At 39.6% G+C, this 27,784-nt stretch overlaps 1 protein-coding gene and 1 long non-coding RNA gene across 3 annotated transcripts in view; one reads left to right on the forward strand and one right to left on the reverse strand.

The window, feature by feature from the left end:
* Positions 1-17,706, reverse strand: part of LOC134288561 (uncharacterized) — a 74,177-nt gene extending 56,471 nt beyond the window's left edge. Inside the window, exon 1 of the long non-coding RNA XR_009998020.1 lies at positions 14,530-17,706. This is a non-coding gene — a long non-coding RNA (uncharacterized LOC134288561). The remainder of the gene's footprint in view (positions 1-14,529) is intronic.
* Positions 1-27,784, forward strand: part of LOC109397339 (ADP-ribosylation factor 6) — a 96,693-nt gene that overhangs the window by 22,206 nt on the left and 46,703 nt on the right. For both annotated transcript variants that reach the window (XM_029869906.2, XM_029869907.2), the window contains exon 2: positions 17,718-17,865. The gene's annotated coding sequence lies outside the window, so the exon portion shown is untranslated. The remainder of the gene's footprint in view (positions 1-17,717; positions 17,866-27,784) is intronic.

The raw sequence follows: 27,784 nt of genomic DNA on the forward strand, positions 1-27,784 counted from the left end.
CGAACACAATCTGTAAATTTATGACAAACTGAATGTAACAAATTGACCTCTATCGTGTTCGACATAAATTTATGTGTAATCTTAAAACTACACTGCTGATTGATGAGGAAAGTTCTAATTATAGCAACGACATTTCAGAGAATCTTAAAAAATCTCAACACGAGAATCGAACTAAGATCTTTCGAGTGAGAGTCCACGCCTAACCCCTCTAGGCTGTCTCACCAGGCTGAAGTGACGACAATCGAAGACAAACATGTTCCACCATAAACGAACAAACTGTTGTACTGCTTCGGCCTCAGAGAGAGAGAGCCGTTCCCGCAGCGAGGCAGACGAAAAAAACATTCCGATTGGCTGACGACTGAGCGTGACTGTCCTCGTTTACGTTACTGCATGTTAATTTCAAGCGAAGATGTCTCAAAATCTGTAAACAATATGCACGATTGGCTGATTACTGAGCGAACTGCATCATCTCTCGTCAAATGACCACCATCTAGCATCACTTCGCGACCACTACCACGGCCGGACCTATGTTTTTTTTATTCTTCAAGTTGAAGACTTCAACCATTCAACCTAATTAACAGCTCTTTTGTCCACTAGGGTACTGTTTGATCGATTCCAATTGGCGGCTGCACTTACACTTTTTACAGCGCCTAAATGTAATCTATTCTAGCTCTACTATATCGAACTGGTTGCCGTTGCGCTGCTGTCACTTTTCTACCATGTCCATGGATAGAATGATGAGCACGAGGATGTTGGATGTGTGGCTCTTGTTGCTTTTCAAGTTCGATTGGGGGTCCATCATGAGCTGCCGTTAGCCGATATCCAAGTTTCCGGGACCGTTAGAGCATTTGCTCAGATGAAGGTCAGGTGTCAACTCTCGGGGGGAAGAGCAACTGACGAAAAATTGCAAGTGCCGGGGCTGGGATCGATCCCATGACCATCCTCTTATGCAGTGAACGTGTAGCCACTACACTACGGGCCCCGGCTGGACCGATGCTAACCAGTAGCAATATTGTACTTGGTCTTTGTGTTGTTAATCACTAGTCCAATCCTCACAATCCTGGTATTCGCCGGCGAAGGACTTCTCAATCGACCTCAGCATGTGAAACAGAATTCCGGACATGATTTCGGCAAAAATGTTGAACGCTGAATTGAGCGGTGTTATTCCTCAGTAATCCGCACACTCCAGTCGATGCCCTCTCTTGTCAAACGAGACCATCAAACCAACTAGCAGACAGTTCTTCCTCTTCCCAAATCATCAATATAATACAGTGTAAGAGTTGATACAGCTGCTCACTACCGTGCTTGAGAAGCTCGACCGGGAGTTCGTCCTTCCCAGCATCCTTGTTGTTTTTCAGTCCTTCAATGGCTGTCTTGATCTCGTCTAGCGTTGGAGGCTCCACAGCTTGTCCGCCGTCGTCGATTCGAATTTTGTCTGTTGCTCTTCAACCGTTCAACAATACCTCAAAGTGCTCTCTCCACCTGGCAGCCACCATTGTTTGTCTGTCAGCAAGTTTCCATCACAGTCGTTGCACATGACGGGAGAAGGCACTGTTATTCTCCGCACATCATTGTCAGTTTCGAGAAATTCCCGCATATTAATATGTTGTATACTTTTTTGCGCCTCAGTTATCACATTTTACACATGCTCTTTTTTCTTTTTGTAGGTATTTTGCGGGGCACTTCTCCTCGAACTACCCCTTCCTATGTCGTCTTTGAGCACTGAGCAGTGCCTAACACCTCCCGTACTGCCGTACTCATCGCTCCGTGGATATACTCCCACAGAGTGTTGAGATTATCGCTCTCGTTGATTTCACTTAACCGCTCGTCCAGCTTCCGGTGATAGTCAGCTACTGCGCCATCTGCTGAAATCGCTGGATGTTGAAACTCATCGTTCGCTGGTTCCTTGACCTCGACACGGTTGATAATCGAGCTCGAATCCTACTAACTACGAGATAGTGATCTGAGTCGATGTTGGGACCCCTAAAAGTTCTAACATCATTGGCGTCCGAGAACTGTTGACTATCTAGCAGCACGTGGTCGATTTCGTTGCAAACCTCGCCGTTAAGGTGTCTCTAGGTGTGCTTGCGGATAACCTTGCGTGCAAAGTAGGTGTTACTAATGGCCATCCCCCTAGCAGCAGCAGAGTTAACTAATCTCAGGCCGTTGTCGTTAGTGACGGAGTGAAGGCTCTCCGTATCGATGATGATTGGACGGAAAAAGTCGATCTCTTCCGATCTGCGCGTTGGCGTCACCGAATTCGCCTCGAATCCTTAATACGCAGATCGATCCGCTTCTTGATCGGCTTCCACCTCATATCTCGCTTCATCTGTTTCCCGATCACTATGAATCTGACCCCATGTTCTGCCTTATCTCAACCGCTGTGGTTATGATGTTATATTTGGATGATGTGTTAGCGACGGGGTCCGCCGTCCTGAACTCACGTTCACCAGATTTGGGCCATCGCATTTCCTGAACTGGGGGCTGGTAGCAAGTCACTTTTTAGTGATGTAGTCACTTTTTTTGTGGTTGGTCACTAAAGTCACTATTTTCATCTAAAAAGACCATTTTTATTTTTTTTGGGAAATTGTAAAAATTTGGTTTGGAAACCAGTCGTTTCTTTCATTAGCTCATGAGCACGCAAGCAAAAAAAAAGGTTGACTAGTGTTCTTCAATCGCATCTCTGCCCTCGAGCTTGAACAAAGTGTGAAATTTTTTCTACGCGTCGGTGAGAGTACAGGCCCAATAGCGAGTCGCTATTTAGTGACTTGGTTGCTATTTTATGTCCCTAAATAAAATTACAACTTATCCCAGAATGTCCGTAACTGTTATGAAAATTTCACCAAAAACTCTCCAAAAATAGGAATTCTATTACAATTTTATTGGGTTCTCAAAATATTCATTGTTTTATCCTTGTAATCCTTAAGAAATTTTCCAAGAGGTATGTGGAGAAATATTTCAGGAATTTCATCAAAATTCCTGAATTACTTTCGTTATTTGTTTCTATGTATATATTTTTTTAATTTTGAGAGGATTCTTGCAAAAATATTCAAGAAATCATATTTGAGAAATTCTCACTCAAATTTATTCACACATTTTTAAGCATTTGTCTATCCATGTTTTCCAACAAGTTTTCCAAAAGTTCCATAAGAAATTCCGCATTCGATGCACTGTCACAAAGTATGAAGATAATTTTTTTTCTTGGCCGAATTTTCTGTAGAAATTTTAGCAAATATCACTCAAAAATGTTCTCCTTAGGTCGGACTACAAGTACGAAGGAAATACTCGCAATTATGTTCATAGAAACCTATTCAGAAATTGTGGAGCCTCGTAGCCGTGTGGTTAGGGTCACCATGCTTCTAATTGGCTTCTTTAGCGGTGTTGAGATAATTCCATATTCTGAATCTGCATGCGAAACTGAGCCGAAATCCAAATTTTCATGAATTTTGGTGCCCGGGAACCTATTTAAAAATCAATTTGAAGTTTGTATGGGAGCGATTTGTCGAATCACCCCTCGTCGCATTTAGTACTGGGTGGAGCTGTCAAACAGTTACCCAGCTGTCAAAAGGTGATTTCGAAAAATCTCTTTGAAATTGATTTTAGGTACCAAAATAAAGCTCTAAAAATCTGAAAAAAATCCTAGTGGCTCAGAAAAAGGTGCTCTTTCGTATAAAATCAAAAAATCGATACATTTTTCTTAATTTAAAAACCCAATTGCTATATGCTATGAGGTGAGGGTTCGCTTCCCACTCCAGGCGATGAAGTTTCTTTCGAGAATAGTTCTTCTCCGTATTCACTGGTGCATGATCCGTGTGTCCGTTATCTAGTGTTAAGATTCGTTCAGTCTGGACAGTTGTAGTCCGTGTCTTTTTGAAACTATCTAGAATCTTGTACAATAAACTCCTGTGTGTTTTTCTTAATTCAGATAAAATCGCATTATTTTCAACCTGGACATCCGTCAACACTTTTTTTAGAAACTTCATCAAGAATTTTCCCAAAAATTCCATCAATGTTTCCTAAAGGGTTTCTATCGGAACCGACTAAAGAATTATTGTTGGCACATTCATTTACATTTATGCCATGCCCATCTGGTTCTGCACAATATATGCTAGAAATTGTAGTTACATGCAGCATTGTACAACTTTAGGTATGAAACATGATAGTTTTTCTTGAAAATTTAAACTATGCGGTACCCCAGGGTTTTCTGAATTAAATTCGTTCTACAATGTTTACAAGTCACTATTAAGCCACTTTTTTAGATATCTGTAAGTCACTATTTGGTTACTATTTTTGAGAGTTTGGTCACTAAAATAACTATTTCGACCATCATTTCTTGCTACCAACCCAGCTGAGCCACGCACACACCAATTTTGCCACCCTTATTAGTTGATATGAACCACTTTCGATATGAAACGCATTTTGAGCATTAGCATGAGCATGATTGACCGATTAAGCTCAAACTGTCTAAGGCGAGGTAGGGTATTAGTGGGATAATTCACAATATTTATAATTCACAAATATGTTTACAGAAACACAATAACTAATCTTCGAAGGAATGTAATCAGTTTTGTACCTTTTAATTTCGCCCTTTTTTGTTTATCTTTTGACAGAAACGCGTATTTCGACTACCACTCAAATAATCAAGTTTCTTCGTTTAACATACATCTATTTTGGTAACTAATACAGTTTTTGTTAAATTCGAGATAATATCGCCAGACCTACAGAATACGCCTCCAAGTATACAATTGCACAGTATTCCTATGTATAGTTTACCAAATAATCAAAATATATTACCAGCAGAAAACTTGTAATATATTTCGGACACCACCTATTTTGAGCGTTCCAGATTAAGAGATTGGCTGCCTAATGATTTATTGATCATTTCTTTCTGCAATAAGGCTTCCAAATTTCTTACAATTAATATTTCAACGATTTTAATGTGCATATTGTAGTCGAAGTGCAAGTCGTTTTCTTTGCTGCCATTGCATGAATTTGTATATTGTGAGGCAAGCACAATGATAATCAATGCCAAGGGAGTCGAGAAAATTTTCACGACCGGAACGCGAATCGAACCCGCCGTCTCCGGATTGGCGATCCAAAGCCTTAAACACTAGGCTAAAACTGTAGACCCTATAAGGTTGGTTTTTATATACAGGGTGTTAGATTCCTGAGTGCAAACTTTTTGAAGGAAGATAGAGGATCATAAATGCTAAAAAAAAAAAAAAAAATTTTTTAATTCTTCAATCACAACAAACACATTCAATTTTCAACAAGTTTTGTTATGTCATTCATATTTCTTAGTTGTGGCTAAAATTCATTAGGTAGGAAACCGAGCCACTTGGCAGTGGCTTCTATTTTGGGCACTTTCCATTATAACTCGGTCCATTTTGAACCAATTGACACAATTTTTGGAACGCGGTGAGATAGGTTTGGTATCTAGCCGTGTACAAAATTTCAAAATTGTACAATTCAAGACCAACAATTGAAAAGGCCACATCAACATTGCGTAAACAAAAACGTTTCTGTCGACTTAGGGCCTTCTGGGATCCGCCCACGCATTTCACCACCATTAACATAAAACTTGATGTTTGCGCTTTCTGTTAGTGGTGGTGGGGTGTGTGGGTGGAGTTCAAAAGGCCTCAAGTCGATAGAAACATGTTTGTTTACAAAATGTTGTTGTGGCCTTTTCAACTGTTGGTCTTGAATTGTAGTTCAAAACTGACTGAGTTATAGCGTAAAAGTGTGCAAAATAGAAGCACCGCACACGTGGCTCGGTACCCTATTTTGATGAATATCGTTTACTTCGTTTTTTTTCCCAATGGAAGTTAATGTGAACAATATTCTTCTACCACCTTCTCCCCTAACAATCAACTCACGATCCCAGTCAACTCATAAATCTGCTGCTGGCGGCATCCACCGAGAGTGAAACCAAAAATGCCCGATTCCATATTCATAATTTCGCACTACCACGCTGTTGTGCTGCTTTGCTATTGTAAATACGTAGCCTGCAACAGAGAGCAGACTGCTGCTCGCTGGCGATAATTATCAGTTTGCCAGCAACGCGCGCCACGGAGCCGCCCAACAGCAACGCCAACCAGCCGCGGCCACGCTCTGGAGGAGAAAGGTCTTATTATAAAGATTATTACATGAAAGTGAACTCTTCGTCCCCCTGCCTGCCTGTTGCGCTGCTGTTGGTTCGTCATTACACTCTTCTCCTCGTGCTCTGGCTGACTGGCTGGCTTGCTAAGGCTGAGTATCATCTGGTCGCTGCCACCACTTGGCGCTTTTGGTCGGTTTCTGTTTTTGTCCGCTGTTTCGACGATGATAATGCTGATATTTGCTTATGATATGAGCACTGAGCAGCGCGCGGATGTATGGAAGATCGCAGTCCAGTCCAGACGTCTGCCGCACAGCGCACGTGATCGAGAGCGGTTTGAGATGTTTGTGATTTCCGCCCGGGGGTCATCGAAACACTGCCGCACACTGAGCGCAGCTTTCCAATTTGATTAAATATCGATGAGATAATTTTGCTCGATTGCGGCAATGTGGCCATAACGGTCGTTAACACTTGGGTCCCTGTGCGTGGAGTGCCATCATATTTTCTATGATGGGACCACAAACCAGAGCAGCCCTAATCATCACCACTTGGTCAAGTATGTTTTGCATATTTTTTTGATTAGCAGACGGCAATGAAAATTTCCGATGGTGTTCAAATTTGTCGGCCAAACATCGGTAATAAATTGCGGCGAGGGAACCTTGAGCTCCTCATCCAGGTGCAAATTGAGATGTTTATCTATTTTGGAAGTAGCTCAAACTTTTGAATTGTATAGATAGGGCTGCTTTTTTATAATTGTTTTTATGTTCACTCTAACTGAAATTTATAATGGAATGATGAAGAATCCAATGATCAATAATTTAAGCAAAAATCTTGCTACATAACCATGAACGATTCTCCTGGAATACTGCTCAGGATTGAACATGTAGTAACCACAGCCAAAAATATTATATACCTGAAAAAACCGGAAAAACCAAGCATCGCCTGGGAGTTTTCTGTAAACCCGTTGAACCCCAGGTAAAATATAAAAGTTTAAAAAATCGCCAACAGCACATTTCTCAACAGAATTCAACCAAATTTTGCACACAAACTCGCACAACACTATAGTTTTGGAAATATACGGTATCAACATTTACTTGGACTTCTGGACGGAGTAAGGCCGGTGGGTCACTGGGTCAAGTCGGGAAAAACTAAGGCCAAGTACGATTTGCACCCTCATAACTTATTCTTCCTAATGAAGTTTTTCAATGGGAATTTGCACATTCCGTTGCCTAACGATAGTTGATGTTGCTACAGGTTCGAATTTGAGATTTTCCTATAGGTTTCTTTTGAATTCTTGAGATATTCAACATTTCTGAACCATCCAGGTCTTCATTTGCGTTTGTTGTTTTCAAATGAAATTAAACACGAGATATTATTCCCTTATTGACCCCATAGGTCATCGGAGACATCTTTAGAACATGTGTTGCCCTTGTAGTATTATTCATATTTCCTGAATATCTCGATGGATTGTCCGAATCCGTCCTTACAAAACATGAACACTCGAAATAATCACTAAGGATTACTTTCAATTATTTTTATCGCTTTTATTTGCACCAATATTTGAACATCTGTATAATATTTGTTATATCAACGAACAGTAGAAATTTTGGACGATCTGATTGAAGTAATGCCTTGATTACAGAGAACCGTAGATCGACTACAATTAGACCTGTTGTCCGTCTATGGTCCGTACAAGAACAAGAACAACTATCAGTAATCTCGAAGGGTCTACTTATGGAAGAAAATACGTAAAAACTGATATTAAAAGTATAAAAAGTTTTTAGAACAAAGTATTACAAAGTGTCAAATGGAGAAGAGTGCGAATTGAGGTCGTGGTATGATACATGTAAACTAATATCTTGAACTCAATTTTTGAATAAGAGGAATGCAACGTTTTATTGTTTTGACATTTATGCACAGAACAGAAACACTTATTTGATCAATAAAATCGAGATTTGAGTTGCGAAAAGAAATCCACGTGCTCTAGTGGGAATCGAACTCATGCCTCCCGATTCGCTAGACGGGCGAATTATTCCTCCAAGCTACGAAGCCACTTGACCATCTCCGTTCCCTGAAGGCAAAGAACTTGAACAGATCTATACATTCCACTAACTCAAATGGTTTATTCTCTTTCTCAATCCTAATCTCCTTTGGATGGAATAACATGAACGTCTACGCGTCTCTGTCGTGTGCAATGTGCATGAATGTCAGAGCGAGAGAGGAATTATTTTTGAATTGTAGTGAGCATACCGATAAGTCATCGGATAGATAGATAGTTCATCTAATTCCATCCAAAGGAAATTTGGATTGTGAAACAATCAGGAAAATGAAAGGAAGAGAAACGGCTTCTTCAATCTGGTTCTGGTTCTAGCGATGGCGATGAAAATACGTGTATACATGAGCTGTATGTGTAGAGAGGAGAGTAGATTGAAAGATACATAAAATAGGTGCACACACTCAATCCTGAATTGCCTGTTCGATTTTTGACGAAATTAGAACAGCAGTACGTTTTCGGTAGTTGAAGTAATCGATTTTACACCAACTGCCAAAAACAGGTGTAAAAGGTAAACAATCTATTGATACATTCTACGGGCCCCGTATCATCAATACCAATTTTTCAAAGTTGAGTTATGGCATATTTGACATTTTTATCACATTCTTCATTACTTTTGCCATCCAGAAATGTATTCGACATGATATTAGTATGACAATAAATATAAATTGAACGACGATTAAGATTAACAATAAAATCGTGATTTTAAGTCGTTTAGGCACACTTTTCATCTAAACTGTCGTATTTTAAACACCAACACACTGATTTTTCAAAAGTCTTCCATCATTTGTAGATAAATGTATGTAGATTTCTTAGCATAAAAAGATTTTTAATCGGAAGACTTTACAACTTTAAAATATGGCTGATCATAGTATGGGTTTTTGTGGCGTTGTAACGTCACGAAAAATCAACATTTTTAAATTTTATTCAAATACGGAAAACGTTACAAATATGAAATTTTGTATGCTTTTTGTACTCGAAAAGATCTTTCAAATGAGACTTAAAGAAAGAAAGTCGGTTCACGGAAGCCTGAGTTTCACCTGGTTGAAGTTTGCGTTGTAACGTCACGAAAAAAAGTTCTGTGGAAAAGACCAAATCTTTCTGGCTTGCACGGCTTCTGAATTGGACAAACGTAGTTCTATATTCAAAACAGTTTCGTGCTCGTTGTGTATGAGCTGTTTTTCAAGATATCGTTTATAAATTGCGTACCATTGCCCGTCCATAAACTATGTAGACTTTTGAAGGACGGGGGAGATGGTGTTTGGCCAAAATCTACGATGTAATTGTACTGTGATATTATAATTTTTTTAATCGTAATCAAATACCACTCAAACCGAAAATTTTTGTGATATCAGTAGCCAACAGACGAAACACTGACGAAATTACAAAGTTATTAAGTTGGTCAAAGACTTACAGTTGATGGATAGTTGGATTTAAAGTTCCACCAACAGGCGGCGCTAGAGAACTTACAAATTTTAAATTTCATACATCTCAGGATCCCTATTACATAGAAATACGATTTTTTCGGCAAAGTTGTTTGGTAAGTAAAGGACTTGCAGTTGATTAAATGATTGATGAATTAAACGGAAAACAATTTTTCGTAAAGATTTAGGAAAAACATGTAAGTTTAGGTAAACTTTTTATACTAAAAAATCATATAAAATTTGTGAAAAGTACCTACAAATCAAATCTAACTCTTTATCTTTCGATAGAGTCTGAGAACGACTGGATTAAATGAAAGATGACAGAGATATGACCAAAAAACATTTCCATGTTTTTGAGGGCGTGACCCCAAACTTTTGCACGGGAGTGTATTCCTAAGATATAAGAGTTAATAGAACAACAATCAAAAATATGATTCTGCTTAAAGCGCTTCATATTTGTGTAGAGCTAACCAATCAAGTCGAAATTTGTAGAAATTACAGATAAGAAGATGAGGAACTATCAGTCAAAATTTGGGAATTTTTGATACATTTTATAAAAAGTTACGGCTTGTTGAATGTGTTTTGGGTAGTTAATAAAATTGGCATGCTTTTGAAAATTTGCAACTACCACCACTGTGTGGCAGAAATTAATACCATACGGCTATTAAAGTGCAAGTCCTCGATCTACCAAACAACTTTAATGAAGCAACCATCTTTCCAATTAATCACGATCCTGAGATAAGTAAAACCAAACATGTGTATGCCCTCTAGCGCCACCTAGTGGAAGGATTTGAAATCATACGGCCCATCAATTGAAAGTTTTTGACCAGCCAAACAATTTTGTCGAAGACACCAACTGTCTAAATAGTTAGGATTTTGAAATATATGGAGAAGGTGTCATTAACCTTCATGAAGGAGTATTCATACTACTGATAGCAATAATTTGGCCCTCCGAGCCATTTATCACAAAACGGATTTTCATTAGAATAAAGTCCCCCTTGAAGCAGTGCAGATACTGCAATGAAATATTCACAAACTCGGGTAAATTTGGCTGATTATTCTGATTCTAACATGATGTGCATTTTCGTGACGTTACAACGCGAGCAGAACTCTGTTTGAAACTGAACGGGCGTTGTAACGTCACGAAATGTAAAAGTCGATTATCCAAAAACAAATCCGAAATTTAAATGTTTTATTCCATTGAATTGAAGAACAAACCAATAAATTTCAATGGTGGAAAAAAAAATCAGAATATCATAAAAATCCGAGCAGATTTTTGAAGATGTTGGTAGCGCGTTAGAGAGGGTCGGATTCTAGCGCGTTGTAACGTCACGCTACAAATACGCATTTTGAACACGTTTTTCTAATGAAAACTAAATGTTCAATAGGTCAAATATATCAGAAATTTTACAAGCAATCCGAATATGAAATAATATTTTAAGGTTTACGCCCGTTTTCATAAGTTATAGTGGAAAATCTGACTATGAATGCGTCAAAACGTTGTAACGTCACTGTAGAATGTGTCTATTATAGATGTATTCAGCTGCTCTGATTTCGCCAAAAATTTACCGAACACGGTATTCAAAATTAAGTGTGAAGGGATGAGCTAAAGTTTGAACCCACGACCTTCTGCATATGAATCAGAAGCGGTAGCCATTAGACCACCAAGCTCGTCTTTAAATTAACGCCGATTACATGATGAGTATTACTGAAAAACAGTTTTGGGTAACGAGTAGTGTGCTCCTGCTCCAATCTAATTCGTTTATGAATTATTTCAATTTTTAATATTTCAGTCATGATTGCAAGACACAATGTCATTTTTCATGACTCAGTGTTGTGGTTTCATTGCTTTGCGTCATGATGTTGGCAATTATAACTTTTTATAGAATCATATATTATTTACCATAAATACCATCATTCGTGTCATGGTATCATGAATTGCTAAAACTATCATGATTTTATGACTTCATTTTTTAATCCGGCAGATTTTTTCCGTGTGCGACCTGCAGTATCGCTCGCATTGAGCTGGAGTAATTGCTATCTAAAATGGGGAATAACAAGCACAAAATCAATAGAAACTATATGGGATATGAAAGGTTAGTTGTATATTTTTAGGCGCTTTGCAGTGTTTGGATACATAATTGTCTCAAATTACCAAACTGTTCGTAATTCGTATCGCTTAAAAGTTGCAAGCCAAATTTAAACTTCATTTTCGTAAACCTATTAGGTTTGATCAGTGAATCGTTAAAGAAATACAGGTCGGACTCGATTATCCGGAGACTCGATTATCCGGAGACTCGATTATCCGGAATTCGATTATCCGGAATTTTAGACTCGATTATCCGTAGTATTTTTATTGCGATATTTTTTTTTTTATTTCAATGATAAAATTTTACATAATTAAGTATTATAACATTGTGCTGATACGATTTTGAAGGCCCCCGATTCCGTTTTCCTCCGATTTTGTCGGCTTTTTGACCCGATTATGTTAGCCTCTTTTAACGAGAAAATTAAAATGTTTTACACTCAGCATTAACATTTTACATTTCCAGTATTTTACAGTATATTTCAAATTCAGTTGATAATTTTTGGCGTCATATACAAATTACGTAACAAAAGAATCTCGCGTTATATTTGAAAATGGCCAAACGTTATATTTGAAATTGGTCAAACAATGGCCAAATTAGATCTAAGCCGAAAGAGAGATGAGTTTGTGAAATAGGAGTGTTCACGGCGCGGCTTTGGAGTCAGTTTGACTTTCTATTCCGCAGAATCATTACTTGTTCTGTGACTTAGTTGGTTAAAACGCCGGTCTAGCGAATACGGAGTCGTGGGTTTGAATCCCACCAGAACGCGATTTTTTTCACAAATTTCATCTCTCAATTTGTCAACCAGCAACATTTAGTGCCTTCTAATTACAAGTTTTTCCAGTATGTTTCAGACATACCAGCAAATCTGGTAAAATGCCAGTAAAATGGGCAATATGCGTCATTGTGTCCTCAAGCAATCCGTGCTGAAATTCTGCCAGATATTCTCCAAAGAGATTTTACTTGTTGGGATTCCATCAGGATTTTATACTAGAATTCTGCCACGGATTTTTGCAGTTTGCAGTTTGAATAATCCCCGTTTTTTTTTCTAGGAATTATTTATGGGATTCATATGAGGCTTTCTCCAGGTATTTCTCAAAGTTTCCTCCGGAATTTTCTGTTGATATTCCACCAGAAGTCCTTGAGGATTCCTTTGGATATTCATGCAGAAATTTCTCCTACGATTCTTTCAGGAATTCCTCCAGATATTTATCTTCGTTTGTTTCTATAGGATTTCTTGCATTGATTTCTACAGAAATTCCTCCGGATATTCCTCAGAATTTTTTTAGAGAAGTTTTAAATTAGGCCTGTCCACTTTTTTCAAAAACATTCTCTGATTCTCAAGTCCAGTTGTTGAAATTAAGAGGTCCAAAACATGATTGCCCCCGTGAAGCAAGTTTTTAGGACACATTAGGCTTTCACGAATTTTAATAATTTTCGCTCAACTCCTACATCATTGATGCCAAAGAAGCAAATAACCAGCAAAAGCAGTTACTTCTTTTTGGATGCCAATCAAAATATGGGGGTGGACTTGAGAATCAGAGAACATTTTTCAAATTAGACAGGCCTATTCTACCTATATTCCTTCAAAGGTTTGACCAAAATGATTGTTGGGTTGGCATCACTGCTCCCAGTATAGTGTGTATTCTGGACACACAGAAGAGGCTGTTTCTAGATTAGAACACTCTGAAAATTAACGCTTAATTCATCATACAACAGCCCCATTCACTTCACAAGTTTTTTTTCTCGTCCCTCAACATTTTCTCTAATTTACGCAAATCACAACTATGCCATCTTTGAGGAACATCCATTAAGAACGTTACTCTAAAATTGGAAATTTTTATACGGATTTTTCCGTGACGTACTCAATGGATGGTTCCTTACTGTTTATGTTTTGTTTCACGAACCCAGAACCTTTTGATTTAGTTAAAAATTGACAGAAAAGTGCCCCGATCTTATCAACCCAAAACACTATCAGGATCTTACTGAATACAGCATACAAAAGGAATGTCCATATATTACGTGATATTTTGAGAGGGGCGGGGAGATGCAGCAAATTATGATGACCCGTTAAAACTTCAGAAAACTTATATTAAAAGTGTGACTAGGGGAAGCAGCAAAAAAAGTTTTTTTACGTAATTTATGGACGATCCCTTATTCGAATTTCTGGCTACGCCACTGTTTCATGATAATAAAAGAATAATAACATTTATTTTCATACGTTTTTGAATTTTGATTTTATTTTTATATGCGATTCGATTATCCGGAAAATTCGATTATCCGGAGCAGGCTTCCCAAAAGTACCGCATCATGATAGCATTTTGATGGCTGTCACACTCTTATTCCCATGACAGCCTTGTGAATGCATGGTTCATGACAGCCCACAGAATAAAACTCATGCGACGTACAACATCACTGTCGGTAACTGCTCACATCGTCTGCTTTCGCTGTGCTTTCGTTCGCCGATGACAACCTCGGCTCTCACCCAAACCGTCTCTCGTTAGCTGTACACGAAGTGACGAAAATCGCTGCGCTCCGCCCGAGCATTTTACTTCTGTTGAACGTGTCGAGTATCGTGGTATATCCCACGCTTAACATTTTCGACGCATTTAATGTATTATGTATTTTTTCAAATAGAGAATATGTACTTGTAAGTCTTGTTCTAGTAGAGTATTTTGCATAGCATTATTTTTTATTGGCATGTGAAAGGCACTGCCATGTTTTCAATATAAAAGAGAGTTTAATTTCACATCAGTGGTTTATTTAAGACAGATTACAATTTTGAAAAACGCTTGCACAAACTCCTTTCCGCCCCTGGGGCATCTTGTGAAAGGCACATCATGTTTGTAAAAAATATTTATTGAGCACATATTTTGTGAATAACTTTTAGCGTTAAGCCATGTGCTCCCGTGACAGCCTATGACACCCTTTATGCGACAGCCGGCTTGATTAGTCGAAGATTGTCATCGCCATGCGGCCAACAGTATTCACGACGGTTTCCACTCGGCTCGATACGACTCGAGTATGCAACTGTCAGGCAAGCAGCCGAAGCAGCGGCTGTTTCAATACATCTTTCGCTCATGCGTGTGCGTGCTGTTGGCGATACATTTCTCACTGATGGTGTTGCACACGGTAACGAGAGATGGTCTGCACACATAAGAGAGTGTCGATTCAGCCTTGCGCGGGCTGTTGCGAGAAGGCTGTACATTTGGAAAGCCTGATCCGGAGTGAAATAAAAATCGATACTCCGGATAATCGAGTCCGACCTGTATTGCAAAATTATCGAACGTTTTAAATTCTTTAAACAAGAACACAGTAATAAGCAATACCTTATATATATAAAAATGAGTTTGATGTACCTTTGAGGCAACAAAAGTAACGAACGGGTGAACCGATCAGCATGACTCTTGCTCGGGTCAATTCGTATTGATGGTGGCTGTGTTTATATGTAGAAAAAGTTATGAAAGTTAACTAGAAAAGTAAGAAAATTGCTAAAATACTGATTTTCGTGAGCTGGGAAGGAAATCAACACGATCGAAATAAGACCAATCTAGAGTGCGGTGACGTTATGAGCTCAACAGTTGTCAACCCACCACAGCTTGGCAAGACAACGTTTGCCGGGACAGCTAGTACCTTATAAAAACATATATTTGATGAAATGTTTCTAAGATAGAGTTTATACTAATAAGGTTCATCCACGTTTGAATTTTATTTTTTTCTCTGTATTTTCGAGATTTTTAGCCCTTGTCTAGTTCTCATCTCGGGACCCACGCTTTACTTCCCTTCCGAAGGAAGAACTCACATTTTGTGAGTTTGTCGGGAGTGGGATTCGATCCCAGGTCCTCGGCGTAATAGTCACGTGCTTTAACCATCACACCAGGTCCGCTTCCTGAATTTTAAATATCTGATCAGTGAAATAATAGTTATTGTACATTCTAGATTCTGACATTTTCCCCTCGTTATCAAAGCTACTACAAGTATCAAAGTTGACATTCTCAGTGTCAGTTACTGGTTTTCAGTTTAGAAACAAAAAGATTTGAACTGCTCAATTAACATTTTTTGTAGAATAGACTAGAAATGGTTCATAGATTTCATCATAAAACTAAAATAAATGATAAAATGTTTTATGACAGTTTTCTAAACCGCTACAAGACTAATTGGACATCAAAATGTTACTTGGGTGTTCTTATCAATTGTATAAAACAAGAAATCGAGAAGAGCGATGCATAACGTTTCACTGTGTAAAAATGAAACGAGCTCACCTTTCAGAATTTAGATCCTCTTGAAGAGTGTTAAAATTGCTTATATTAAATTCATTAGCCAACAATTCTTTAATGTCATTTACACGAACTCTAAAGTAGTCACACTGGAGTCACACTAAACTGTGCGTCATTCGGCCCCAACCACCGTTGCCGTTCGTTACCATAACCGAGACCTGATAATGCTACCTTTAGCGGTTTAACTAGTATCAAGTCTCATACTCAAGCCCCACTTGCCATGAATAAGGTAGCTGTGCTTTCGTCGGCGTTATCGTAGCTCCGGCGAAGATCATCCATCATCAGCTTTGTAACGTCCGAGTGAAAACTCAACCTAACCAGAAAACAGAGGAGACCTCTCGGGTTAGTGTGGAGCTCGATCCGAAACCTTGTTGGCGATGCAGCGCAATATTCTCACGAATGTCTTCCACTTGAACGGCGAGTTGGTTGATCTGTAGTTCGTTCGGGCGGGCTGCTCGCCACTCGCCGTTCAAGTATTACTGCCCAGCGTTCGTCTTCGGCTGGACTAATGCGGGAAAATTTTAATTGTTTGGTTATCGGATATTTTTTGTTCGTCAAAATGCCTCTCGTCAGCGAGAGCATTCTGTTTTCGTTTTGGCTGGTGTTGTTTTTGCTGGGGGCTGCGCCAGGCGGTAGATATACCGTTAAGACCGCTTGCAGTCAGTCGGTTACCAGTCCAAGCAAGGTGATGACTGGAAAGGCGTGAAGTAATGGCTTTAGTTTTTTTTTGAAGGTTTTCTGGGCTTATCTGTGCTGCTTAGTAAGCAGCAAGCCTTCCAAACAAACCCGTCGAAAGCTTCACGGGAGCAGATGACCAATTTCGAATTAGTCTTGCTTGGGAAACTAGTTCAAAGACCAGTTGAAATGTTGCGAATCGAGGCAGAAGGTTCAAAGCGATATGAGTCAACTTTTCCTACAACATTTTGATAGAGTGTAATTGGATTTGTGATTGTTGAGGTGATTCTCTTCCGACTGGACAGCATCGTATTCCCAAAGGGTGTCACCATATATGTCATGATGTGCACAAATGTGCATACAAAGCATCCATTATTCCGTCTCCGTTCTACACAATATGGACTGGAATTGACCAGAAAACCACAATGCTATTGTTGTCTGTCGTCTGCCTGCATTGCCACCAGCCAGGGTTGCTTCGGGGTTTCTTTGTCAAATTGATTCCATTTCTAATCTTTCGATTGCAGACAAGATTGCGGAATAAAACGAACGGGTGCTCATAGGTGGACATAAGAAGCCACTGAACTTGCTGTTAGACGGAGGTGCAGTGTTCTCTTTCTGCAGAATGGTGCATCCGTTTATGCGATATTTTTAGAGCTTTAAGAGGATATTTTTCTGCTGACTATCACTTCTATCAATATGAGTGCTTCTAGATTCTTTTATTTAAGTGTCGTTGAGTATGATCTCATTCTCTAAAAGCTTCTCCATAAACATGTCAAGAATTCCACCAAAACTCTTTCAATCAGCATTCTGAATCTTGAAAATATTCTTTGATGTACAAACACTTTCAAGACGAGAGACGAACCAGCCAAAGGCTGAAAGTCTCTATAATAAAGACAAATCAACTTTTAAAACTTGCAGTGCGTACACATTCTTACTTATAGAGAAAGAAGATTGCTGTACACAAAGTAATGGAGGAAGGATTTCGGGCCAAGCATTGCATCCAAGATGTACTGTTATCGAACCAGTAGCAACCGTGTTCGTCTAAAATATCTACCCAAGTACAATGTAATTTAAACATATTCCTTCTTTATCTTTTACTTTCAGATTTGAGCGGAACCTTCGTGTATACAGCAAGTTAGCATGCAAAATTATCGGAAGAATACGTAAAACATCATAGCTCGTATATCTTCATTCGCTCTGATTCTACCATTCCACGGATATAGCCACGTTCAAAATCAGCTTATAGAGATAGGTAAGTTCTTATTAAGTATATGGAAAATTGGTATAATATGCATCGTTTGAGAAAAACGACCCGCTTCAGTGTATCCCTGCACACTGTCAAAATCTCGATTTTTATCGGCATGTAATGTACCTTGGATTTTTCTTCGAAGTTGATTAGTAGGGTCTAAGACCATTCGGCGCGGGGGGGGGGGGGGGGGGGGGGGTTGAGGTGGTGCTGTTTTGGGCACTTACTGCTATAACTCAGTCAATTTTGAACCGATTGACTTGAATTTTGTGAAACGATCAGATACAGTATGTAGCCATGTTTAAAAATTCAAGCCAAGCCAATCGGTTCGAAATTGACTGAGTTATAGCAGCAAGTGCCCAAAATAGGTGCCCCTGCCCAAATGGTCCCAGACCCTATCTAGATTCAATTACCTACACCTAGCCGCACTGGTTTATCATATACCATATTTTCAGGTTCAGCTTCTAAAATGAGCTGTAGGTGACTGAATCCAGATATTCGAAATGACATTTTTCAGCACTGGCTGCAATTCAATCAATTTGGAATCAATTGACTTGATTTTTGAGATAAGGTGAGATACGCACAGTATCCTGCCGTGTTGATGTTAATTGGTTTGATGTTGACTGAAAACGTTTTGAAATGTAAAATGATGGATGTTAAAATTCCGATTTAATTGAGTTTTCAATATGAATTTCATCTATTTTCCTCTTTTGAAACCAAGGCATTGTATTCCTTCAATAATTCGTTCAGAAATTACTGCAGACATGGATATCTTCAGATTTTTTTATCCATACACAAATTCTTTCAGGAATTCTATAACAAAGCTCTTCTGAGATTCTTCAAGAAATTCCTCATGGGATTGCTTCCGGGATTCCTGATAGGGTTTCTTCAGAAATTCCTCCATGGATTCACTCGGAAATTCCTTCTATGATTCTTACAGAAACAACTTCAGGGATTACTTTAAAAACTCCTCCAAGAACTCTTGGAATTATTTTAGAAACTCCTCCAGCAATTGATTTAAGACTTTCTCCAGGAACTGCTCATAGATTACTCTAGGAATTCCTCTGTGGTTTTCTTCTGAGATTCCTCCTGGGATATCTTCACGAACTCCTCCAGGGATTCCTTCAGGAACTACTAGAGGGATTCCTCCAAGAGTTCCTCTACGTACTCTCTGAAGGATTCCTTTAGACTTTTCTTCAGGAATTTCAGCGCTTTCTTCAGTACTTTCTCTTCGGATATTTTCAGAAACTTCTGCTGGAATTTCCTCAGGAATTGCTCCTTGGATTTCTTCAGAAATTCTTCCAGGGATCCTCCAGGGATTTCTCCAACGGTTCCTCCAGGGAATCCTCATGGAATTTATGCAGGGATTTCTCATGGAACTTATGCAGGGTTTCCACCAGGAACTCCTCTATAGATTTGTCAAGGAATTGCTCAAGAGATTCTAGGAGTTGCTATAGGCATGTCTTCAGGAATTCCTCCAGGGGTTCCTCTAGGCATTTCTTCAAATATTCCTCTAGGAAATCCTCTAGATATTTATTTGGGAATTTCTTCAGGATCCCTGAAGGAAATTTGTGTAGCGATTTCACCAGGCATTTTTTCAGGCATTTCTCCTGGATATCATTCAGAGGCTTCTCCAAGAATACCTTCGAGAATTCCACCAGGAATTACCCTAGGAATTCCTTCAGAAATTACTACGGCAATTTCTCCAGGAAATCCTCCAGGCCTTTCTTCAGAAATTTACCCTGGAATGCCTCCCAGAGTTTATTCAAGAATTCCTCCAGGGATTCCTGCATGAATTCCTCCTGAGCAACGATTGGAACACTCACTTGCAAAGAGTTACACTCACTTGCTACTTTCTCAACTCATAAGCGTGCAATCAAGAAACGATGTACCCTAATAAAGCTAATTAAAAAAGAAAAAAAAAAGAGACGATGTATGTATGACATTTGCCTTGTGGTTTTGTCTAAAAGTTTGCCGAATAGAGTACAGGTCGCATACGCATACCTAAGTCGTAGAGATGTGAAATTTGAACACTAGCCTTCGCATGACTTCGGTATGCGTATGCGACCCCTACTTAACTCGGCAAACTTCTAGACAATACTACAAGGCAAATGTCCATTCATCTAGATCCTAGATTGCATGGTTCTGAGCTGAGAAAACAGCAAGTGAGTGTAACCCTTTGTAAGTGAGTGTTCCCAACCATGCTTGAGATTTCGCTAGGATTTCCTTCAAGGATTTCTTTTGGAATCCTCTAAGAAATCCTCAGGGGCTTTTTCAGAAATTCCCCTAGGAATTCCTCCCGGAATTTATCCAGGATTTAGTCCAATAGTATTTCAGGTCTCCTTCCAGGTATTTCTTTAGGAATTCCTCCACGAATTGTTCCAAGCATTCCTTCAGAAATTCTTTGAAGAATTTTTTCAGGTATTCGTCCTGGATTTTTTTCCTGGGATTCCTCCAGAAATTCCTCAAAGAATTCCTCTAGAAATTCCTCTGGGAATTCCTCCATTAAATTCTTTAAGAATTTCCACAGAAATTTCTTCAGTGATTTCTCCCAGAATTCGTCTCCAGGAATTTTTCCAGGGATATTTTCCTGGGGTTCCTCCAGTAATTCCTCAAAGAATTCCTCTAGAAATTCCGCTGGAAATTCCTCCAAGAAATTCTCTAAGAATTTCCTCAGAAATTTCTTCAGGGATTTCTCCCAGAATTCATCTAGAGACTCCTCTAGAAATTTATTCAGGCAATCCTCCAGGAATTTTTCCAGGGATAGTTCCACGGAATTTCCCCAAGAATTCCTCCAAGGATTTCTTCAGGAATTCCTCGTGGAATTTATCCAGGGATTTCGCCAGGAATTTGTTCAGAAGTTCTTCTAAATTTCCTCCAGAGATTCCTCCAGGAAATCCATCCATCATGTTCCAAAGATTCACCCTAGATTTTTTCCAGGATTTCCTGAAGATTTACTGAATAACTTGAAGGTTTTCTAGAGGATTCAGAAATTTGTATTGGAATTCTTTTAGATAATTCTAGAGGGATACAGGAATTTTTTCACAATTATCTCCGAGAAATCTTTGTAGATTTCATGCACAGATTTATTCAGGAATCCATCTATGAATTCCTTCAAGAATACCTCCTTCAGCTCCTGCAAAGGAGTTTCTTTAGAAATTCGTCCTGCAATTCTTTCAGAAATATATTCTGTTTTTTTACAGTCAATGTGACTTACTTTAAACAAGTACTTACATACGAGAAGCTTCTTCAGACATTTCTCCAGGAAATCCTCCTGAAATTCACTCAGTGTAGACTCTATCGAAATTCTCCCAGAGTTTCCTCCCAAAATTTCTCTGGAAAATGCACGAAGAATTTCTCTACGAATTCCTCCTTGAATTCCTCCAGATATTAATTTTTGAATACATTCCGGCTATTCGCCCAGGAAATTCTTCAGGTGAATTCCAGAGTTTTTTTTTCAATAATTCCATCATTTGAGGGTTTTCCGGAAATACCTCCGAGAAATTCTTTATGAGAATTTCTCCAGGGATTCCCTACAGAAATTCTTACATGCACATTTAAAAGGTTTCCTACAGTGATAATTCAAGGTTTTACAAGAATATCTTCAGAAAGTCTTCCACGGATCCTTCCGGGAGTACGTCAATTCAAGCCTAACGGAGAAAATCACTGTCCCCATAGCAACTCATACATTGAGCATTTTAGAAACATGAAAAATCCGGGTATTTTTTCACAAATCATCCTCAAAGGTGAGTGATACAAGTAGTCCTTAACAAAATTCAGCATCTCATGCGAAAATCTCTTTTTTGTTTACATATGCTACATACGATGATGTTAGACTTGAATTGACATTTCTATAAGATTATGTGCTGCGATGAGTATTTCAGTATAGAAGTATATAATATTGTCTTTAGGGAAATTTCGGCATGGTTTTTTCTCGGAACAATACAACTGAAGGTTGAGGAATGGAGAACCAGGATATTCCAAGATTGCGGATATTGTGGGTTCTAACACCGTTCCAAATGTTCTAGTAGTAATATCCATGTTATCCGCAAAACACACAAATTGTCCGGATTTCGTTGAAATCGTGCTCCGATTATTGAGACCGGCTCATCGCATAACACCTTTCAGGGTGATGTTTATCAGCAGGCATGATACTTAGTCCATTATGAGATTCGACGAAACAAGAGACAGATCGCCCGAAATTCTTACGCAGATATTTACACCGTCCATCGTTACTTTGATCAGTCTAGTGAGTTTGAACATTGAACATAATCATTGTTAGCGGAGACGGCGATAATTATCGCATAAAGAGCAGATACCATCATTTATTTGGAAATGGCGTTCGATTCATGAGCTGTTAAAGATAATACCAGAACATGATTTTCCGATGAAACTGATAAGGCTGATACTTACAACGCTGGATGATTTGTACTTAGTAAGGTTCGATTTTTTTCATCTCCGCTAAGGCTTTAAACTAGGTTCAACTGTACTGTATTCGAAGAAGGAATTGGGGGCATCCATTAAGTACATCACAAAAATTTGCGAATTTTAAACCCCTCCCCTCCCCCCTTTGTTTGGGTTTTTCACATACCTAATGCATTGCCTGTCACGCTATTCGGACCCCCCTCCTATGAGCGTGACGTACTTTATAGATGCCCGTCTTAGGATATCTGGTAGACGAAGAAAGGACACTATCATCATACAGTCGTATATGTCCTTTGACCTTGTAGATGTAGACTATGTTGATCTCAACGTCATCGATTGTACGACAACAGAGAATGCTTTTACTCTGATATAAGAAACGGCGCGAGGATAGGTTTGATAACATCAGTGAAGTATTTGAAGTTATTGGATTTTTTTTGCCTTTTTGAACACTTGTCAAGAAGCAATGGGGTTTTCCGAGTGTAAGGTAAAAATATAATAACAGCAGGTATTTTAGTGACTATGTTACCAGTTTAGGCTCCGTTACTTGCAAATGCAAAAAGGCTGCAGTGAAAGCGTAGCTATCCACCAAGACCATTCTGGGGTGACGGGTGCGATTCCTGGTTGGTCCGAGAAATGTAAAAAATTGCTTGACTTCTTTGGGCATAGAGTATCTTCGTGCCTGCCACACACACGATATACACATACAGATTGGAGCCCTCAGTTAAAAACAGCGGAAGTGCTAATATGTAGTACACTATACTGAGAAGCATGCTCCCAGCATCATCCCAGTGGAGACGTTACGCTAAGAAGAATACTTGAAAACGCAAACGGAATTCGCTTTTTAATAAAATATTTGAATGATTTAGTGTCCCTTTTACGGATCTGTGAGAATGTTCATTAAACTGTTAATCGAACTTTGTCTCAATGGTAATGTCATGGAAAAGGAGGAGAAGGCGTTTTCACTCTACGAATAATCAAACCAAACAAAACGGTCAACACAATATCTCCAACTAGCGAAAGTCCTGAAAGTAAAAGTCCCAAAATCTTCGCACCTCTCACATGTCATCCAACATACCTACCGCATCCCATGTCCAGTGTTCAAACAAATTAAACCGGCTCCGATCAAAATCTCTTCAGAGCAGAAATCGAGTTGGTGCCAAGCCGTATGCTTTCCCTTGCCAGAGACACATCACCATTACCCTGCGCAGTTCAATGACGTCCGTCCGTGTCCATGCCGTGTCGCGAACAACCCCTCATCATCCTCGTCACTCGCGCGTAGAGGTATTTCCCAAACGGCGCGCGATGATTCAAGGCTACCCATATTTTGCAAAGGAACAAACCGGCACCTTCGGATCGGAGTTGGTAACGCACAAACACATCAGAGAGCCTGCATGTACGCGAACACACATTCAGGTGAATGGGTGCTGCTCCACCAAAGAGTATCGAGGTGCATGTGTGTCTGTAGGTGTCCTCTGATTAGCATGTGGGGCACCGGAATGCCCCCATCAGCAGCAGCAGCAGCAGCAACAGCAGCATCGAAAGCGGGTGATCGCGCGTATGAACTTCAGCAGGCGAACCGGTTCTCCGGCAAAACCTTTCGCACAGAGATTGGTATAAGAGGTCGTTCAACGTCCGCTTTTTTTCCGTGCGCTTCACCTAGTAGATAGGTATGCAAACTAGAGAGGAATCCACTTTCGTTGATGTTTTTGTTTGTTTTCTTTCAACTTGCTTGGAAACTCGGCGGGAGGGCAGTGTGTACACTATACAGGCTTGCGTATCTGTCGGGATGTGGAGCCGATTTTTGCCAAACTGCTTAATCAGACTTCCCCAAGTTTGATCGATTATGGTTCACAAGATTCAATACTTTGGTTGGTCGAAATTATCGTAACTTTGCTTATCGTAGAGATTATATAGTTTTGTACCTGTCACATGGTATAGAAATTGGAACACAGATCAACTGCTACCAAAGTGCTTCTGGAATTACTAAGCCGAGAAGGAATATCGTGTCCGGAACCGAGCATGGTTGTATAGATTTTACAACTTCCGATTTGCATAGACAATTTCGAAGAGAATGCAAATGGAATACCATGTGTCAAAACACTTTATCCGCAGCCTCGTCTCATGGAGTCATGGAGGATGTGACACAAACATTCGATTCCGTCGACCGCATCGGACCGTTAAATCGTCAATCACAAATGCTGTTCTTGCCAGCCAAAACATATCGAATTGTCACACCACCTATCCATCCGTTCCAATGAGTGACAGACAACTATACTAGCTTTTGGAAATCATAAATTCTCGTGTTTCTGTTTGGAGCTCGGTAATTCGAACGTCTGCCCATAATAAAAACACCTCCAATACGAACGCACAGCACTGCACAGCAGATCATCGAACAAACATTTTTGAAATGTGAAACGATGAAAAGTGATACATCGGCGGTGCGGCATCCAGTCACGCAATGATGCGAGAAAACTGTATCGGCACTGTGTGAGCCACACAGCTGTTTTTCAGCTCATTTGTGAGGTTACCTACATTTGTACTCACTCGTCGAACCTTTATTTCCAACCAACATCATATACGCCATGCCAATTGCTTAATTAATCAAGCGTGTGCTCGCCGTGTGTATGTACTTGGTACTTGGTTGCTGCCGTGGCTCACTTCTCAAGAAGAGTGTCGAAGTAACGGCACTAATTACTTCATCTCACGTGGCCCAAGTGCTCTCAACGGAGGAATTTGGGCTGATTTCGAGTACCTACTCCGCATCGCCTTCAGGCTCAATACGACTGCTGCAGTTTGAATTGCAATCGATGCGTGAGGTGGTTCTGTTTCAAAGATTGTGGAAAGCCGCCATCAATGAACAGCGTAGACGTAGACCCATCTTTGATAATTTCAAAACAAGAATCGCCCCCACTCTCCAGCATACACACTATTGTTTATGTAAAATTTTTGAGATTTGTATGGAGCGTAGACTTTTGCCCCATTACACAGCGAAACAAAAATTCATTGGTCTGTCTCAAGAGCAAACTTATGTGTCTCCAAAAGATTTGGACCGCTGAATCCGAATCCGGGCTCAGATTTTCTCCAGCACGTCACAAAATGGTATAGCAATTTATATGTCGAAATATGTGATTTTTTAGTTTAAAATTCCCAAATTTTGCGTGATGTACTAAATGGATGCGCCCTTAGTGGCTTGCAATTAAAAAATCCCAAAATCGCATATAAATTGAGGTATAGAGCAAAATTATGAAGTGCTGGAGCAAATCTGAGCCCGGATTCGGATTCAGCGGCCCAAAATCTGCCAGAGACACATGAGTTTGCTTTTTGAGACAAAAAAAATGTTACGCTGTGTTATGTATAAAATATAATTTTGAAATCTATTTTGCAAAAAGTTATGCATGTCAAAGCACATTTCAAGGCCAACAATTGAATAGGTCACAACAACATTTTGTAAACAAACATGTTTCTATCGATCTATGAGGCCTTTTGAAATCCACCCACACACCTCACCACCACTAACAGAAAGCACAAACATCAAGCTTTCTGTTAATGGTGGTGAGATGCGTGGGTGGATACCAGAAGGCCCTAAGTCGACAGAAACGTGTTTGTTTACGCAATGTTGATGTGGCCTTTTCAATTGTTGGTCTTGATTTATTTGTTCAACATCACATTCAAGAGAAGACATAATCAACAATAGTGCGCCCCAATATTCGGTTTGTGGCTGCCGCTCTCTATCCTCGGTCGCGCCCAATGCTCGCCAGGTCACGCTCCACCTGGTCCGCCCATCGTGCTTTACGCTCCACGCCTTCTATCTTGTGCCAACCGGATCAGTAGCAAACACCGGCTTTGCAGGGTTGTTGTCCGGCATTCTTGCAACATGCCCTGCCCACCGTATCCTTCCGGCTTTGGCCACCTTCTAGATGTTGGGTTTGGGTTCGCCGTAAAGTGCAGCGAGCTCGTGGTTCATCCTTCTCCACCACACGCCGTTCTCCTGCACACCGCCGAAGATCGCCCTTAACACGCGTCGCTCGAAAACTCCTTAGGGCCTGTCCATAAACTACGTAGACTCTTAGGGGGGGACGGGGGGTTCTGGCCAAAGTCTACGCCCCATACAAATTTCGAAAATTTTGTATGAACAAAAGTCTACGAGGGGGGAGGGGGGGGGGTCTGAGATGGCCGTTAAAAAGTCTACGTAGTTTATGGACAGTGCCTTACAGATCCTCCTATAGCAGTGGTGCTCAGGCTGAAGGATACCGCGGGTCAAATTTACAATTCGGGATCGACCGGCGGGCCATATAGAATATCGATGAACAACGATGAAAATCTAAACCGATCAGAACTTGTGTAAGGGTCAAACTTGCTTTATGTACTTTTTATATTTCGTTAAGTGACAAAAATTGACTAATAACTGTGGTTCTACATTATATTTACCAGAACCGTAAGTTTTTTTGAATTTTAAGGAAAACAATACACAATTAAGATTCAAAGGCTTGCTTTAGAAAAATGTTTGAGTTTCAAATTGAAATAAAAACAATTTTGGAGTCGCCCCTAGATTGCCTATGGGCCACTACAGAAATTTCTCACGCAACTTTTATATGAATTTCTTCTGAATCGCTCCAAAAATGCTGGATCTTCTTTTGAGCTTAATTCTGGAATTGGTCCAGAAGTAATTTCTTTAACAGCTTCTCTTGAAATTGCTTATTCAGAAAAATTTCTGGAGTTTCTTCTAGTATTTCTAGAATTCCCTTGGAACGCCTCCAAGAACTTTTCTTGGATTTGCCTTTGGAATTACTCTGAAATTACTACACGAATTTTCCATGAATCTTTTCCAAGTATTGCTTCTAGGATAGCTTCCGGATTTTTCCTGAAGCTTCTCTTTTCCTGGATTTTCCTGGAGTTTCTCGAAGATTTTAGTGAAATATTTCCATAAGTCTCTTCTGGAGTTGCAGCTAAAGAGTGTTATTAAAGTCTTTTAAACATATCTTAAAGTTTTCTATGAACTTCAACATAAACCAGAATGTTTCATAAATATTTCCCTAAGTGCCTTCAGGAATGCTCCTATGTTTCTATTGAAATTCATGCTAAAGATACTCCGGATTTTTTCTGCTTGAGATTCTTTACAATTATTTCTGACAGTTTCTTAAAAATTATCTTTTAAAGTTGCTTCAAGATTAATGTTCAGATTTTCCTCAGGCGTTGCTGCAATTGATCCTAGAATCTTGTTTGTAGTTTTCAGAATATATTCTGTTGCTCCAGGAATTTCTACTATAGTTGTTTGAGATATTTCAGCTACAGTGGCACCTTGGCACAAGAACTATTTTTTTTCGTGACTGGTTTTGTGGCTTAGCTATACGACGCCGGAATATTTCGGAGTCGTGAGTTCTAATCTTACCGAAACGGATTGTTCTTTTTGTATTTTTAACATTTAACACTGTGAAAATTGATCAGCTAAACTTTTTTGTTCGATTTCTTAAGAAACTGAACGAGTTAATCCAAAAAATCG

Source organism: Aedes albopictus, chromosome 2 (assembly GCF_035046485.1).
Source record: "Aedes albopictus strain Foshan chromosome 2, AalbF5, whole genome shotgun sequence".
NCBI lineage: Eukaryota > Metazoa > Arthropoda > Insecta > Diptera > Culicidae > Aedes > Aedes albopictus.